Below are 17,374 nucleotides of genomic sequence, written 5' to 3'. Positions count from 1 at the left end.
TATTGACAATAATCATAACAATCAACTTGTATATACATTGAAGTACATATATAAAAGGGAAGGGACGGTCCAACAGGGCACCCGGTTGAAGCGATTTGGACGGGGAGAGTAGGGAGCATTCCCACATTTACTGATAACATTTCGTGGATAAAGGGTGGGCTCTTCTCCCCACTCATTGCGGCATCTTCCTGTTTGGGGGCTTGTCTTTTTCACTAATTTGTTGATCAAGTTGCTGGAAGGAGATTCTTTATTGTTCCGTAGATGCGTATAGGTGACTTTGCCTATCGATCCACCCAATCCGTTTTTGGCCCTTCATACAGCGACATGTTGAGGACAATCAGAGGTTATTAAGCTTGATCAATACAAACAGAGAAGAGAGCCCACTGCTGTCGGACTTAGTTTCGGTGCTACAATGGGTGGTAAACCACTATCATCTATCATCTATCTTTTGAAAATTTAGTCGATTGCTGAATTTATGTTTGGGCTCAAATTAGAGGCATTTAGGCCGACATTACATCCATTTCCCCTATTCCGTGAAATTCACAAAACGAAATTTCCGAAAACATATAGCATGGAAGCGAAACTTAATTTTGGTGGCAGAATTCCACGGAATTTTGAGGTCTTAAGATCTGTTAAGACTGTTGATTCAAATCATATTGATCGGGGTACACATACAAATCACCCACAAAACACACGAAGATTGTGATTCAAATGTTTTTTCTGAGGTATGACCAAAATTGGTATACCCAGTGTCCTTTGTTTAGTGCATATCGTATTACTCCATCACTATTGAGAAATGAAGAAGTAATCAGTTTTGATACAGTTGTAATTCTTGCCTTGGGTTGACCTTGAATCTAACCTCCAAAATATAAGACGCAGCTTCAGTTCCATTGTTCGGTATCGTGTTGATAATGTATCCGTGAGTTTTGGTGGTGATTCGGTGGCCGACATTGCCGTGAATCAGCAAGTTTTCCGCTTGCAAATGTGTCTGGCTGCTGGTCTCTCGCCGGTGTCGGAGATTGTGAGCAATATGAAAGATTCCTCGCTGGATACGCCCAAGGGATAGAAGATAGTTGGTGGCCGCGAACTGTTCCTGGGGAAAGCACTAGACGCGAACCTCCTCCCAGATGACCATAGTAATGCAAGAAAATTGTGTTCGTTGAAGGAAGTATTACATTACGACAAAGGTGCATCACGAAATGTGATGCAAAGCTGACATAAAATCAAAATTACGGAACCCATGGATTGTAGGATCGAATTAACATGGTGAGACCAGTCCAAATACATTAGACAATTTGAAAAAAAAATACATGAACTAAATAGGGTAGGTGTTCCAGTAATAGTGGTGTACCTATAGTTGCAGTATGGAGGTTGTGCCGGAATAGTGACTAGGATCCGGATAAGATTATTTTTCATCGGTAGCTCTCCTAAAATAAAGCATATTTGCATATTTCAAACTTAAAATATGCCCAAAAGTGACGGAAAATAATTAATTTTCCTTAAGATTGTCACTCCTTTGCACCTATAGTTGCGGTAGTATTTCTATAATAGTGGAACCCATAAGAAACCAACGCATTCCACTATTATAGGAACCAAAGTTAGCAACTACCACAACTACTGGAACAGTGTTCCTATTAATGGAGGACGATCTTTCTAAAATTTTATGCAATTTTATTACAATGTAATATTTTTCTATCAAAATAGAGTTTGAAAGGTATAGATTGACGTATAAAAATTGGGTGTTCATCGTATATTTATTGGCTCACCCACCCTACGTGCCAGGTTTGGGAAGAATATTTTCGAACCTGGAAGTGTATATGTAATACCAATATCCATTTGATAACAGTGATACATACATGCGGGGCTTATTGTAAGTGAAAGTAACCTCAGAATGGGCGTGACTCTCCAGACATTCTGAAATGGATTGCTGGATCTGCAATAGAGCTATCACTTTCTAACTCCCGGACTAAAGCGGTCTACAATGACCGTAAATGCGAAATTGTAGAGAGAGTTCTTCCATAATAACACTGCCGGCCAGTGGGGTTTAGAGGAAATACGCACACACACAGTTGTCATTCTTGCCTTTATTACCAGGATCCGACTTTAATTGTAAGGTCCCGCTCTTTATACCCTTTGAAGTGTTGGAACACCCTCCAAAGGCGTGCCCCTTTTGCAGTCAAAAACGGATTCCTTAGCAACAAAATCAAGCAATAACACCGATAATGACCATGCATCAGAATCTTATTCTTAACCACTTCAAACTAGAGAACAGCGAATAAAAGATTAGAAATCACGTAGATGAACAATAACTACATAACTATTTTTTTCCTTGTTTCAAGATCATCCTCGGTGGACAAAGACGAGTCTTTTCACTATCAACAAGATGTGGACTAAGATGTGTTCCTTCGACTACAAAACAATTCTGTTCCCCTAGTTTGAAGTAGTTCGAACCAGGCTTCGGTGGTAGATCTTAATGCCAGTAACGCACCACGAAAAGGTAATCTACCAAGCGTTACTGGGCAACTTCTGGTGCACTTACTCACATACTGTAGCAGTCAAGAAGAAGTGAGAGAAGGGCAATATTCTTAACCCCACTCAGTAGTAGTCTTTTCCTTTGTCTCATCCTAAAAGTTTGAGAAGCAGAAATTATGGCCAAGCCAATCAAGCACTAACACTTTGAGCTCCACACTGATAATAAACTCGGCATTTTTTTTAAAGTGATATATCGTCAAGCAGTCAATCCCTGTGGAGCATCATATTTTTGACGTAGGACTACGTCTGTGATTTCTATATGGGGGTACACTTTAATGGAACATGTAACGAAATTATGAAAGATTTTGAACGTTGATAACTCAGCTGCCCCTGGACTAATTTAAATAATTTTATCACCAATCGATCAGAAAAACTTCTACGCATTTCCCAACAGTATTCTCAACTGTTGATTTTCAACGAGAAACTATTGAAAAAGTGGTAAATGTCAAGCTTTGTCCAAAACCGAAGCAATAACAAATCCACCAAATACGTTCATGCATATGCTGCTTCCCCAACACAGTCACCAGAGAATCGTTTCTAGGCGAAACATGTCGATGTAGCATTGCTGCTTCCTCAACGATGTCATCAGAGAGTCGTTAGTAGACGAAACGAGTCGAAGTGACATTCGCCTCCTATCTTCGAGCGTGTGCGAATAGGAAGGATGCAATTGCGTAACATTTTGCAAACTCATCGACATATTCAGAACCACACACTCCCAACGACCACACAAAATGCTGTCCAGAGTTGTAATCTCGTAACCAAACTTGGAAGCAGGGGTGCAAGTGACTTTCTGTTTCGTTAATAACTCGACGGCAAACACATTCATTGATACGTTTGTTGTTCTGGATGATAGAAGAGCATAGCAGAAATAGTACGAAATAGGTTAGTGAAGATGGTCATCAAAAAACTACAAGGGACAACTCTATGGGGTTGTACGCAATGGTGACGTAGGTCTACGTGGTCTTATATAATAAATCTTATTTATTAACTGTAGCAGGAGCTTGTGTGTTGTGTTAAAATAGAAATTTGAGCGGGATTATCTCTGTTTATACTCTTTAATATGACATAGATGGCCCACAGTTACTCACGAATGCCGATCAATAGCGGTGCGGCTTCTTCCTCCTTCTATGGATGCTCATTTGGACTGCAGATCGGTGCTTGCAGGCAGATTTTCGTTGTACATTGAAGAACACCACCACTCACCACGCGGTGATTGAATAAACACCGTTTGGTAAGCCGGATGGAATTCATCTTTGAAATCTGTGTTAGGGAAATCGCTTTTCGCAGGCAATAGGTGATAATTTTAATTATCATAGAAACAATTACACATTCATAGAATTTTCAAAAGTGTCTTCTAAAAAAATGATAAAGTTTTAAATTTAACATATGCGATGAAATATTTCTGATCGATTGGTGATAAAATTATTGAAATTAGTTCAGGGAAAGCTGAGTTATTAACGTTCAAAATCTTTCATAATTTTGTTACATGTTCTAATTTTGGTTTTCACAAAGTGTACCCCGATATAGAAATGACAGACGTAGTCCTACGTCAAAAGGAAATCGATGAAGAGAATTGACTTTCATCCCTTTGCTTATAAGCCCGTTAAGTTATAAGTCGTCGTCATAGCAGTGAAAACTAGCATCGCACCGCTTTTGGTTCTTGGGTTGCAATTCTGCTGTTCGGCATTTTCTAATGACCACAAAAAACATGAAATTACACGATTTTCTAGTGATGCGTAAAAGTCCAATTATTTGATTAACGATTAATCGTAAAGATTTTTCCAGCTATTCGTTTAAATATTTATGAAATTTTCAAATATTCGAGCGCGTAACCAACATCCCTTCTTATTTCTAGTCGTTTGATTTAGAGCAGTAGAGAAAATAAATAACAGTACTAATTTATCTTAACAGGTATAGAGAAGAACCATGACGTGAAACAGGATCATACATTCGGCGAAAATAGTGTGAATTGTCTTTCTGCTAAGGGCTAAAATTTACCAACTTGTTTAGAGAAGGAGTTTAACGAGAAAAACTAAAAAGGGGAGGAGCTTTAGCTGAGTGGACACTGATATTCTACCGGCTGTTTCTATACAAAGCATAATTTAGTGTAAAAAGGCACAACAGATGAAGTGTATGATAAAATACCCTAAATGGGTGGGCAGTTAACAAATAAGATTTATTTTATAAGACCACGTAGTCCACGAAGTATCATTACAAACAACCCCATAGGGCTGTCCCTTGTAGCTTTTTTTAAGTAAGTTCTATAACTTTTGCGAAATAGTGAGAAATACTTAATTTATACTCTTCTGTTCATGTCCGGTATATATGTAGTATATAGTATAAGCACCCATGCGACTGACTACTTGACGGTATTTCGGATTCTATTTATCCGGTTTCTTTTATTTTATACTCTTACAGTAATACAATGAAAAATTCGGCTATATACCATTCTACTTGATATTTTTATTAGCTTTCAGGGAAAATATTCAAGGAGAAATCAATAAATTTTAACACGAAGGCTTTTTTTTTTTTTGAGGATTTACACACTTAGAAATTATCGCCAGCTTCGGTAATTTTTACCGAAATCTGAACAGCTGAACTTTTCGGAAAAATGTATGCAATTCAATGCAATTGCTTTTCAGCAACTTTGAAACTAAAACTCCAAACATGTTTTGATATTATTTTCAAATTCAATAGCCTTTAAAATGGAGGCCAAAATTTTACCGAACGTTCAGCTGTTCTGATTTCGGTAAAATTAACCGAACACGGAAACAAAATCTTAGTGTGTAGTCTGTCAGGGACCATGTAACGATCAATTTTTGACAATGTCGCGCGAAAGTTTGTCAATGACAATGACAAATATCAGCACTGGAGAGAACCCCGCTCAAATTCCTATTCCTACACAAGCTTCTGCACAAATAAGATTTATTAGTAGTCCTACGTCCTTTGTAGTTTTAATAATAAAAAAAAAACTAACTACTCAGAAGAAAGAGAAGTTTACAAAAACGGAGGGTACTCAGCGTGAAAATTCAATAACTATTGATCGACAAAAGGTATTGAAAAGTTCTGCGCAGCAAAAATTACACCTTCAAAAGTTCAAAAAGTTATCTCAAGACATCTTTGCAGAGAAATTTTAAGCATAAAAATAGTTTTTTTTTAGAGACACCTTAAGTCAATAGAGAAAAACTAGTCTAAACCATTACATCGCCTGCATGATCAACTTCTAACATTCGTTCCGATGTTCATGAACAGAAGATGATAGGAAACGGAACTAACATTCATTGTAATAGATTTTGGTTTGCGTGTATGAGTTAAAATTAATTTTATCACACAACAATTCTAGCGTTCAGCATCATAAGGGCCTAACTGCGTTGATCGATTTTCTTCATTTCATTCTTCATCATCAATTTTCTTCATTTTCTCCTCGCATAATCAAAGTTCAGTGATACAATTTTCCAAAATTATCAAAATACAGTGTAGTGAAAGGTTGTATTAGCTAGCCGAGTTATTAACAAATGAGAAGATCGATCATCGCACTTAGGTCAGAGTTATTCTGAACGCTAGAATTATACCTTTGAATGTGAACAGATGATGGACAACAGATAACCTATTCAATTATGGTACGCCCATGTAACAATTTTGGTTTTATGGGGGTTATGTAGACTATGATTTAGATTTTTAGAATACTATAAAACCTCTATAAAGCTTGCAATGTATCTTGGGTGGATTGTCATCCCAAGCAACACAGAAAACATCTCAATTATTTTATTTGTTTTTTTTTTTTAAGTTGCCTAGAAATCCCTTTAATGGTACAGGAAATACATCTTGATACGACAAAGTTTCAACTTTGTTGCTTCATTTACTTTAGGTCACAATAATGAAACTCAACTGTTTCAATGTACTGCTTGGATGACTTGTCAAATCATGCCTCAAATGGGAGGAGCAAACATGTTACACACAAATGTGTATGAAGTTATATGCTACGTGATATTGTATGAAACACTTGAGCAATAAATCTAACTTGTGTTGTGTTTGTTGAATGAAAGTTCCATAAAACATTATGTGTCTTGAAACTTTGGTGCAACAGAGTGTGAAATATATGTTTTTTTGTACCTATTGAGCAACTGTTTCGAAATGTTACTAAAAAGTTGACGAACCAAGATGTGTTGAAGAACCTATTTGCAATCTTGTTCCAATTAAGCGTATGAATCTATAAGTTTTCAAACTTCGTTTTGCAACCAACTGAATCAAGTTGTCACTGTAAAGGTTTGTTGTAACCATCTAGTATCTACCATGGCTCAAATATGTCTTGTCACTTTGATGTTGTAAAATATTTTTGGACAACATTGGCAAAAGCGGAGAAATCGTAATGCATGTGCTTACATCTGAATATGAAATGAAAGACCACGATGGCGGGGGACGATGGTGACTAAAGACGATGCCAACAGCGGCTGGCGTGGCCGTAGTCTCTCAACCAACCGGGTGTTCCAAAGGGCTAAATAGAACGGTGAGAAGCCCGAGGTGACGATGGATTGGTTGTTGCATGAGCTGGGGGTAGCAAATATGTTAATACCGCCGAACGGCGATGTGGCCGTTGAGGATCCGTTAGAGACGGAGCTCGTATTTGCCGGAACTGCTGGCGAACTGCAAACGGCACCAAATAGCGGGTGGAATGCCAGAACTAGTGGCTTATAATGCCGAAACCTGATGACTGCTGGCGGAGGAGCTGCACCGATGTCGCTACCACTCGATGTCACATTGCTACTGACAAGTGACGTTTAAAGCACGCACATACTTAACAAATTCTATGATTGTTCAAAACTACGCATTTGCTACTTATTTTCAACATAACTGCAACATGCATACCATCCAAAATACGTAATGGTGCAGTTATGTTGACAAATCGTTGCGGTGTTGTTGCAGTTCAATATGAATCATTAATTTTAATATCCACTCATCTGCAACGTAAAAAATACTCGTTGTAAACTTTTCATGATGTCTTGAAAAATAGCTACATTATTGTAACGTACTATTTGACATGTTTGCAACAGTGCAGTGAGCTGGATTATATCTGGATGAAACGTACACTACCGGCCGAAATTATGTTGCTATAATGGAGAATGTTCACAAATATTCCAAACATTAAAAAATTAAATCAATTCAGAATGTTACACTTGTTAATGGCTATGAGAGGGCGTTTTGATGTGTTATCGGTGCAGGACATTAAAGGACTATATTAAGTTCTCCATTTTGGTTGACTCTATTTTCTTATGGTGTAATGTTGCTCAGGTGAAGGCTTTGATTTGTATTTTGTCAAAATTTCGATAGAAATCTTTGCTTTATAATTATAAGCAATTTTTTTAAAAGATCAGTGAAAGATGACTAGATGATTATGAAAAGAAGTCTAACGGTTTGCGTAATCGACGTAGTGAAATCGCTTTAATTCTCACCCAATAAACGGGAGTTTGAATCCTTAGGTTTTGAAGTATGAACTCTAAGCGTTGAAATATCGATCCCATTCACTAATAATTGGATAGTAATATTGTGATCGACCAAGGGGTCAAAAAGTAAGGATTTATGTATTGACGAGAAATTGATGATACGCAGCAGCTAGCTGATAAAGGGTAGAGAACTACTTCGGCCTAATCGCCCATTTTGGGCCTATCGAGCAGGAAACTTCAAATAAATCCATGATTTCAGAGTTAATAAGTCAATTATGCATTTGGTACTACACACTTAGAAAAATTCATGTAAATTTAGGTGCTCTGAGACTGACATATACGAGCGTCAATTTTGACATAAAATTGAGTCATAATAGACGCAACATTCAGCTCAATCAAACGTACTTTTCGTTGAGTAACGAACTTTTCAGTTTCGGAGCATTTAATTTTACATGACATGCTTGTTTATGTCTCATCCTTCATGTGAAAGATAGATTCCGTCACGTGTAAAATTAGGTATTTCTAAGTGTGTATACTTTAGTTAATAAGCTACCGAACGAAGTCAATGAGAACGCGTGATATGAAGGTTTGCACCCATTATTCCCAAAAACAAAAGAGGCGCACCGACCGAATCATGTTTTATCTTCATCCGATAGGCCGAAGTGAATTCATTGGTGTTTCAATGGAGTTTCAATGCGTTAGGCTGAGTTTAGAATCCGTAGGCCGAGTTTGGCGTTAAGGAGCAGTGTTAGACTATTGACAATATCTCAACGATTGGTTTCTCTTTATCAAATCTTAAAGTACATACGGAAAGGTAAATAAATTTGAAAGCCATCAGTAATAATAACATTCCGTTTGGTGCTAAACTGCGCTAGATTAAGAAAGACTAATTGCGGGTTGTGCTTAATAGGCCGGAAATGGGGTAGTTAACTCAAGTAACATTGCAAGTTTTATAGTGGTTTTAAAGCATGCTACAAGTCTAAATCATGGTCTACAGAACCCTCATAAAACCAAAATTGTAACTTGGGTAACCCTATTTATTTTGAGTGGAATTATTGTTTCTTGTTTCCGGGAGTCATACGAGTCCCACAACTGATCTCCAACGACCGTCTTCGGAATCCGTAGCCGCTCAAGTTTTCTCATTTTTTTTAGAGAATATTGACGGCTAAATACATTTTTTTTTTTTTCAGGCATCATTGCACAAAGATGGACTCAAAAGCCGCAGAAAATCAACCTTTCAGTTTTATTGGGAGTCCAACTTTCTTCGATGAGATTGAAAACATATATTGCTACATGATAATTTTCTATGAAAGCTTTGGAAAAAATGATTTTCTTGGATTATTTATATCTTTTACAACATTTGGGAGCATCCACAAATTAAGTAACGGAACGAGGGGGGGGGGCATTTTCATTCATAAAATTTAGTAGGTGCAAAACATAATTTTATCTAAAGCGATTTAATGCCAACACTCCGCCAAATACATTAAATGCGCAAATGCATGTACAAATTTACCCAAATCGATATCTAACGATCTTCTGAAAATTATAAAATCTGAGAACGACGTTCGGGGCAAGAAATTTTTAAGAGTCTGAAAAGGACGGGAGGGGGATTTAATGATCATTCAAAAACCCTTACATAATTTGTGGATGGCTTTCTATTAGAAAAATCAAAACGCACCGAAAAAAAAATCGAACCGTTCCAGTTCGTTTGATTTTTAAACCCCTAATGTCAAAAATTTACACTATTTCAGTTCATAATATTTTCAGAGTCAAAAGATTTTTTTTAAATTCTGCAATGCTCATCAAAACTTGAGAAGTTTGCGGTTCTATTGCAATGTATAGATAAAAATATTCTGTTAAAAAATGACGAAATTATGAAAGTTTTAGCATTTTTCAGTAATAGACAGTGGGGGTTTGCAAGTTAAAGTAATTAATTCCAATTGGTTTACAGGCTATTTTAATTTGTTTTTATTTCACTTATTTATTTACTTATTGATTGATTGATTTTTGAAATTGATAAAAATTTAAACCATTTATTTAATTAAAAAAAATATGTTTAGATTTATATATATGCATAAAATACTTCTTCAAATTAGTTCAATAAACTTTCTGTCAGGTAAAAAATTTAAATTAATAGGGCCTATCGGTACTGCATTAAAAACGCATATTTGGTTAAAAAAAAAGCTGATCACTTATTAGGCCTTGATTGATTGTTACTTGTAAAGTATTTATTTTAAATTAACTATGCTGATTAGAATTTAGGTTTGCGGCTACGGGTCGGACACTTCACGAAATAGGAGTCTGGTAGGTGTGTTTTAGTTGCCCACTGATGTGACGGAGTGTGGCATCTACCAGCTTGTCAGAATATCTTGTCGGTGATCGGCTCACAACAGAGCGCTGCCCAGAGAGCCGAAAAGTGCCTGGGTACATTATTTAGAGTGACCACTGACCATCCCATTGATTATTACTTTTTTTTTTAAACATAATTTTGAGTTTTAAGAACTCATCATCATGCTAGTTTAATTCGGTTGGAATGAAACCAAAAATTAATCAAATTTGCAAACACAACCGCACATAAAAATAAATATGGTTGTACTGAACATGTTGACCCGCAATGTACACAATCAGAATGCTGTTGGTAAGACTGGCAGCCATATGTAATCCACCAGAAATAAACATAATAAACTTATTTTTCAATTTATTAATTTTTCACACCCTATTAACATAAATACATGAAATACTTATTACAGCTGTAATGTTTTCCAATAGTTTGAATATAAATATTTTATTTTAGAGATCATTTTTTATTTCGACATATTTTTAAGCTGCACATTTGTGGGATCAATTTATAAGTTTTTGAAGGCGTATATATTTAATCGAAGCAAAATGTGTAATTTCACCATAAAACTAGATGCGTTTGAAAAAACGGACTAGTTATCAATATTTTAAAGTAATTAATTTCATACTTTTATTCAAATGACTTTTTCCACGATTGTCATCTCTGATTTTGCAGTCTAAATAAAATCATCAGAATGCTTTTTCCGCATCACCTCACAAAAATATCCAATACATTTATGTGGTTAACTTGAATGTCATTTACATGTATTCGAAAACATCACAGTATTGTTTTAAATATTTCAGTGAAACATTGCAGTTAAGTCAGTTAAAACCTCATTTACAACTTGTGTCATTCAAATATCATGTTACATGCACCTTACTTGCAACACCTTATGCCACAAACATAAGTTGCAAAGAGACTCCACCTTCTGCGCTTTTTAAGGTACAATGAAGTTTTATATGTGGTGCGTTGTCCATAATTTAGACCGTCTATTAGTCACACTAAGGTTGTTGTTACTCGCTGAGAAACAAATGGTGTTGCTTGGGTGGGCATATTTGGTTGAGTTGACATAAAGTAATAACATAGTAATAACTCAGTGGTATGCGTGACTGCATCTCACTCAAAAAGGCCTGGGTTTAATCCCAGTCGGAGCCGTTGGAATTTTCTTAGGCATTTAATCTCTGATCATGCTTTCCTTCGGATGGGAAGTAAAGCCGTTGGTCTCCGGTCTATGATTTGATGTGTCGATAGGTAGAAAATACTCAGTACAGAAAACAAATCAAGAAAAAAATTGTACCATCTCATTTTGTTATAATAACACAATCTGTTATTTTTGTGTTATTTTTAAAATTTAATTTAGTTTTCAAAACATCATCCCAATTGCAAATTATGCTCTAATTGCACAAAAAGCTGTTAACAGGATATAGCACACAACTTATATTGATGGTAACATTAGATATTATTTTGCTCTGCTTTTGCAAATCTCCTGGAACCGGGTAACGTGCATTATGCCAACCATCCATTATGCCTATCGTATTTATGCCTAGCATTGTACACCAGGTCTGCACAATATGAAACCATCACAATTCGAATCTCCACATTTTGTTTACTTAAGAAAAGCTCTTTTTCAGGGCTCCAATGCAGCAATCTTTGATTACGTTGGATGTTGGGTTCCTTTTTCCCTCACTGTGCGTGGTTAGAAAGCTGAGACTTCCTTCCTATACGATTAAATTCATTTTATCAAAGGGCAATTAAACCCTGATATGGCAATGATGGATGATTATGGAGCTCAGATAGTCTCATTATTGTCACATAAAGTTCACAATTAATAACGATGAAAATGCTTCACAGTACACTAAGTTCAGAGCAGGCAAAAGCTCATCAAAGGCAGGATGAAAAATATAAAATCCGTATCCAAGTTTTCATAAGTGGGGCAAAACTTTATCCTTTGGGAATGCAACTTGTTTCCTCCCAATTACATTGCTTTACAACATTGGAGTTAACCCAAAATGTAAACAAGAGTGAAACCTCATACTTTACGACTCGGAAAACTTTCTCAGCCAACAGTGCCAAAACATAGCTATGCCAGAAAAACAAACTTCAAAAATCTCCTAAACAATCAGTGACAAACATCCAAGCATGGAAATTGTTGCATTGGGTACACAACGCACACGAGTGTAACTTACACCCGAAACTCCCTACATCAAACAAATTTACGTCTCGTACCGGCTGAAACATAGCCCCCATAACAATAACAACAACAACTGTTTGGCAGTATTCGCAATGTTGTTCAACGTAGTAAAAACGACCGAAAATACCGCGTCCGATAGGGTGGTCCAAGCTGTCCGCTGTGTGAATCAAATTGGCTTTAATTGAAGAAGGATGACTAGGACCTGTTTTGGGATTCGATTGCACTCTGTGTGTGGAGTGAAATGGGAAGTTTGAACCACCCTCATGCCCTAGTATAGCAGTGCTCTCAGCACATTGTTAGCTTCGTAACACGTGTTTTCAGAATCCAGGGGTCGGAAAAGCGGTGAAAATGCGGGGCATGATTATGACATTGCAGGTTTACCTTAAAAGAAGCATTGTGTGATTGCTTTCTAAAAGTTTATCGGAAAATTTACAATCTGCACATAGCCACGGTACAGACGCAGTACGAAAGAGCACATACTGCAAAGACTACGCTAAGAATGAAATAATCCGATAAGCTTCTGATGCCAACGACAAACGATACGGAGAACGCATAAGGATACACCGAGCGCGTGAAAGTGGATATGCGAGTTGATTTAAGAATTCTAACAACCACCATCGTCGTCTGCTTCCTATACGAGGGCGAACGGTGCCATCATGTCTAAAGATAGAATCAGTACCGACAACAATATTTAATGTACAACTGTTGTGTGGTGCAGTAAAAAGTCAGAATCAACTGCCGTCTCGTTGAAAAGAAGTTGCCTGCAGAGCTGGAGCCAGGTTCGTTGGATTATCTTACCTTTGAAAATAGAGATTTGTTGAGTTTATTCCGCCAGCATCAGATCCAACATCCAGAGAACCTGTGGAGCAAACGAAAATGATTTGGTTAGTAGGGCAACTTTCAACCGTAAATGCGTCCCTGCTGGAGACTTAAATTTACCGATTCTAATACATTCGAAAAATCTCTCACATATATTACGCTTCCGAATCAACTCGAATCTGAACGCACAACAATAGCAAAATCAAAACCAAAAGAAGGGAGGTGCCACGATTTATGACTAGCACACATTTCAACCTTTTTTTTTCATTAAAAGGATGTGTGCGCGCGAGACTTACAAACGGTTGTACGGCAAATGGAAATCAGGGGTTCAGCCCTCGTACTTACAGGGGGAAAAAAGCCAGTAAGGCGAAAAAGCAAACCAGCCCATACAACTATAAAAGTAGGGTAGGCCGAGAACAAGAGCAGCAGCTGGGCTGAGCTGAGAGTTGCGGTGTGATTGCAGCCTGGATGGGGTAGTGAAATTGTATGCTTTAGAGACAGATGTGCGACTGGTTCAAGCACCACCACCACCACAGCCGGCGCCGATTGCTTTCGTTTATGATTCTGTTGTTGCTTGACAGCCGTGGTTGTGATTTTCTTTTCAGGCGATAGAATTTCGCTTTATTCCAGTCTGGCAACACTTTAAGTTTCACTCAAAGTTCAAGCAATTTCGGTTGGGATTGCCTTTGAATTGGGGAATTTTCTTATCCTATCAAGGCAGACAACATTGCTACGATTTGAAAGGTTATGCCATGCATTCTCCTCTCGGATCATCAAGCATCGTCTCATTTTTTATGAAAATTTGTCATTTTCCGAAGGTAACAAGTTCCATATTTCAAAAGCGACAGATTTCACTAAAAAATCATCGCTACTTTGTTTCAACATTCTTCCGACAGCCCTTCCAATAATTGCATACAATTTGTATCAATATAAGTACATAGATAGGAAAATTGCACGCCTGCATTGAACCGAACAGCTGTCGTTCCGAAGGCTTGGATGCTGCTGCTCGGACTGATGGGTTGTCTCTTCCAATATCTGCTGTCTACATTTCCTCCGGAGGGTCTTGATCTACATGTATTATGGAAAGGGAAAAGCATAAAGATGCATGCTGCTGCCGTTTTAAATTGATGTTATGAAGCAAGCATTCCAACAAACAGCTGCAACGTTCCAATTTCACGTAAGGTCACGCGTCATGATGTGGCATGTTTTGGTTGCCGTGCTGTTTATATTATAATATTGCTTTTTGAACTCAGTGCTTTCATTTTTAATTACTCTTACTCTCGATCTTTATGGTTTACTCAAGATGGAAACGAGTTCCATGCTGCTTTTTTAATTTTAAAGAAGATCTTAAAAATTGTATTTTGTCCAATTTGTATTCCAAACTCCTATGAGCTAAATCTCTAAGGAAGCCTTATCTAAAAAACTTCAAACGCTCACTAAAATAAAGGACAACTCCGATAGTTTAATGCGTGATTACCAATAAACCTGCTTGCTCAGGAGCAATAAAATATTAAATGTGAGCAATACGCTAGTTGAAAGAAGCAATTGAAAAATAATAAGTTGCAATAGAATACATTTTTATCACAGGAAAAAAACCCAAAAAAAAGCAACTGTTATTTGAAAAATTGCAACAGAAACTTCAAAAGCAGCAATAGAAAACATACGTTCGACCATTCCACCGGGAGGTTCCCAAAAAACTGCCAAGGGAATATCTGAAGTATCGAAGCAACTTAATTGAAGTACTGAGGGAACTACAGGGATGGTTTGAACATGCCTTAAAACTTGCCTAAACTGTTATCGATTCATCTATGAAGCACCCTCGAAACTTGCCTTGGAACTTCTTTGAACTTTATAGAAGTTGACTGAAGTAGCCTTTGAACTTTTCAGAAGTATTCCGAGCCTTTCGATATTCGATGCCATTTTGAAATCCAAAATGGCGGCCATCAGGGTTCAGAAAGTTTAAAATACCCTACTATATGGGAATTTTCGGACTGTAGACAACGTGTAGATGCCAAAAATCGATATCCGATGCCATTTGTAGGCTTTTTGACACCTCTTCTGAAATCGGAAGCCACCATCTTGAATTTCAAGATGGTGTCGGACATCGATTTCTGGCTTCTAGATGCCAGCCCGAATCCATAAAACCCACATTGATCGGTATTTGACAGTATTTCACAGTTTTTCTGAACCAAAGCCGCCATATTGGATTTAAAGACGGCGTGACATCAATTTTCGGCATCTACGTCTCATCCCCATTCTGAAAATAACCATATTTTCTGGGTATTTGACACTTTTCCGCAAATCGGATGCCACCATCTTGGATTACAAAATGGCGTCGGATATAGATTTCTGGCTTCTACACGTTACCCTGATTCTAAAAAAAAACCGTTTGTATGGGTATTTGATAGAATTTACAACTTTTTCTCAAACCTGAAGCCACCATCATGGATTTCAAAATGGCGTCTAATATTGATTTCCAATCTCCAGACGTCACCCATATTGATGGGACGGCAACAGCATTTCCCATTTTTTTCTGAAATAGGAAACCGCCATATTGAATGTCAAAATGGCGTCGGATATCAATTTCCGGCCTCTAGAGGCCACCCCGATTCCAAAAATACCTAAATTGATGGGTATTTGACAATATTTCCCACTTGTTCTGAAATCGGAAGCCGCCATGTTGGATTTCAAAATGACGTCGCATATCAATTTTCGATCTGTAGCCTTCATACCGATTACAAAAATACCAATATTGATGTGTATTTCCACTTTTTCGTAAATCGGAAGCCGCCATCTGCGATTTCAAAATGGCGTCGGATATCGATTTTCATCTTTTAGACATCATACCGATTCCAAAAATACCTTTATTGATAGGTATTTGACAGCATTTCCCACTTTTTCTTAAACTGGACGCCACCATCTTGGATTTCAAAATGGCGTCGCATATCAATTTTCGATCTCTAGACGTCACCCCGATTCAAAAAAAAACACTGAACACGAGTCAAGCCAAAACAAACAGCATGCAAATTGATCGAAAGTGGTTATGTTGATGTTGACGGGTACCTGCTCGAAGAGAAGACAGAATGACTTTCAATTGAAAGTGATGGTTGACAGCTTCATCGTCACTTGGCGATTTTCGATTGAAAGTGACTTTGTGAGGTCCTGGTCAGCATAGATTTGAATTGAGTACAATCTTAGCACCGTTGGGAGATCGTTAATGTAGCAGCAAAACAACAAAAGGCCGATCACCGACTCTTGTGGTACGCCAGATGTTACCTCGCCAATCTCAGAACATTGATTGCCACAAAAGACAGTTTGAGTTCTTCCAAATAAGTAAGAATCGTCGAGAATTGAACTTCGTTTCCGATGCGGGATTGTATCGAACGCCTTGGAAAAATCCAACAGGAGCAATATGGCGGATCCTTTCTTGTCGATTGTGGTCGCCAAATCATCGTTAACACGTAACGTCGCAGTTTTGATGCTATGTCCTCTGCGAAACCCAGCTTGACAATCCGATAATAGATGGTTCTCAGAAATGCACACCAACATTTGTTGCTTCAAAAGTTTTTCAAAAACCTTCGACATCGCACACAAGATGCTGATAGGCTTGAGATTTGGAATGGCAGTACTTTCGCTTGCTTCCACCACGCAGGAAAGGTAGAAGACTCAATGAGAGCGTTGAAAATATAGATCATTCTTTGCTCGAATGTCGAGCTGTTCAGTCCGTATTTTCGCTCGATTCCAAGATGACTCAGCTGAAGATCATGTTTCCGGAGTCAAGAGATGAACTAGCCATATGGCTAAAAATCTCTATAATAAAGAAAAAAAATAAAAATTAATGTTTCCAGAGTCAGTGCAAACTGCACCAACGCCAAACTATTGTCACCATCGTTCAACGCTCCGGTTTTGAGACGCCTGATGTCGACCGAAGGCCGCTTTCGCTCGTCCATTCCAAGCTGCTTACACACAGCATTAAAATGCGCTAGGAGATCCTCACTTTTGAGATACGGGATCCCCAGTGTACAGCATCGATCTTGATGTTTATCTCGTTGC

At 37.7% G+C, this 17,374-nt stretch overlaps 1 protein-coding gene across 1 annotated transcript in view; it reads right to left on the bottom strand.

Annotated features, from left to right (window-relative positions):
* LOC135715152 (uncharacterized) overlaps positions 1-13,366 on the bottom strand; it is an 80,367-nt gene extending 67,001 nt beyond the window's left edge. Inside the window, exon 1 of the mRNA XM_065238551.1 lies at positions 13,301-13,366. The gene's annotated coding sequence lies outside the window, so the exon portion shown is untranslated. The remainder of the gene's footprint in view (positions 1-13,300) is intronic.
* Between the last annotated feature and the right edge of the window lie 4,008 nt (positions 13,367-17,374).

This window comes from Ochlerotatus camptorhynchus, unplaced genomic scaffold (assembly GCF_037179485.1).
Source record: "Ochlerotatus camptorhynchus isolate MF236.1 unplaced genomic scaffold, CSIRO-AGI_Acam_v1.1 ptg000824l, whole genome shotgun sequence".
NCBI lineage: Eukaryota > Metazoa > Arthropoda > Insecta > Diptera > Culicidae > Ochlerotatus > Ochlerotatus camptorhynchus.
The sequence above is the reverse complement of the archived record's forward strand: the minus strand, read 5'-3'. Positions and strand labels throughout refer to the sequence as shown.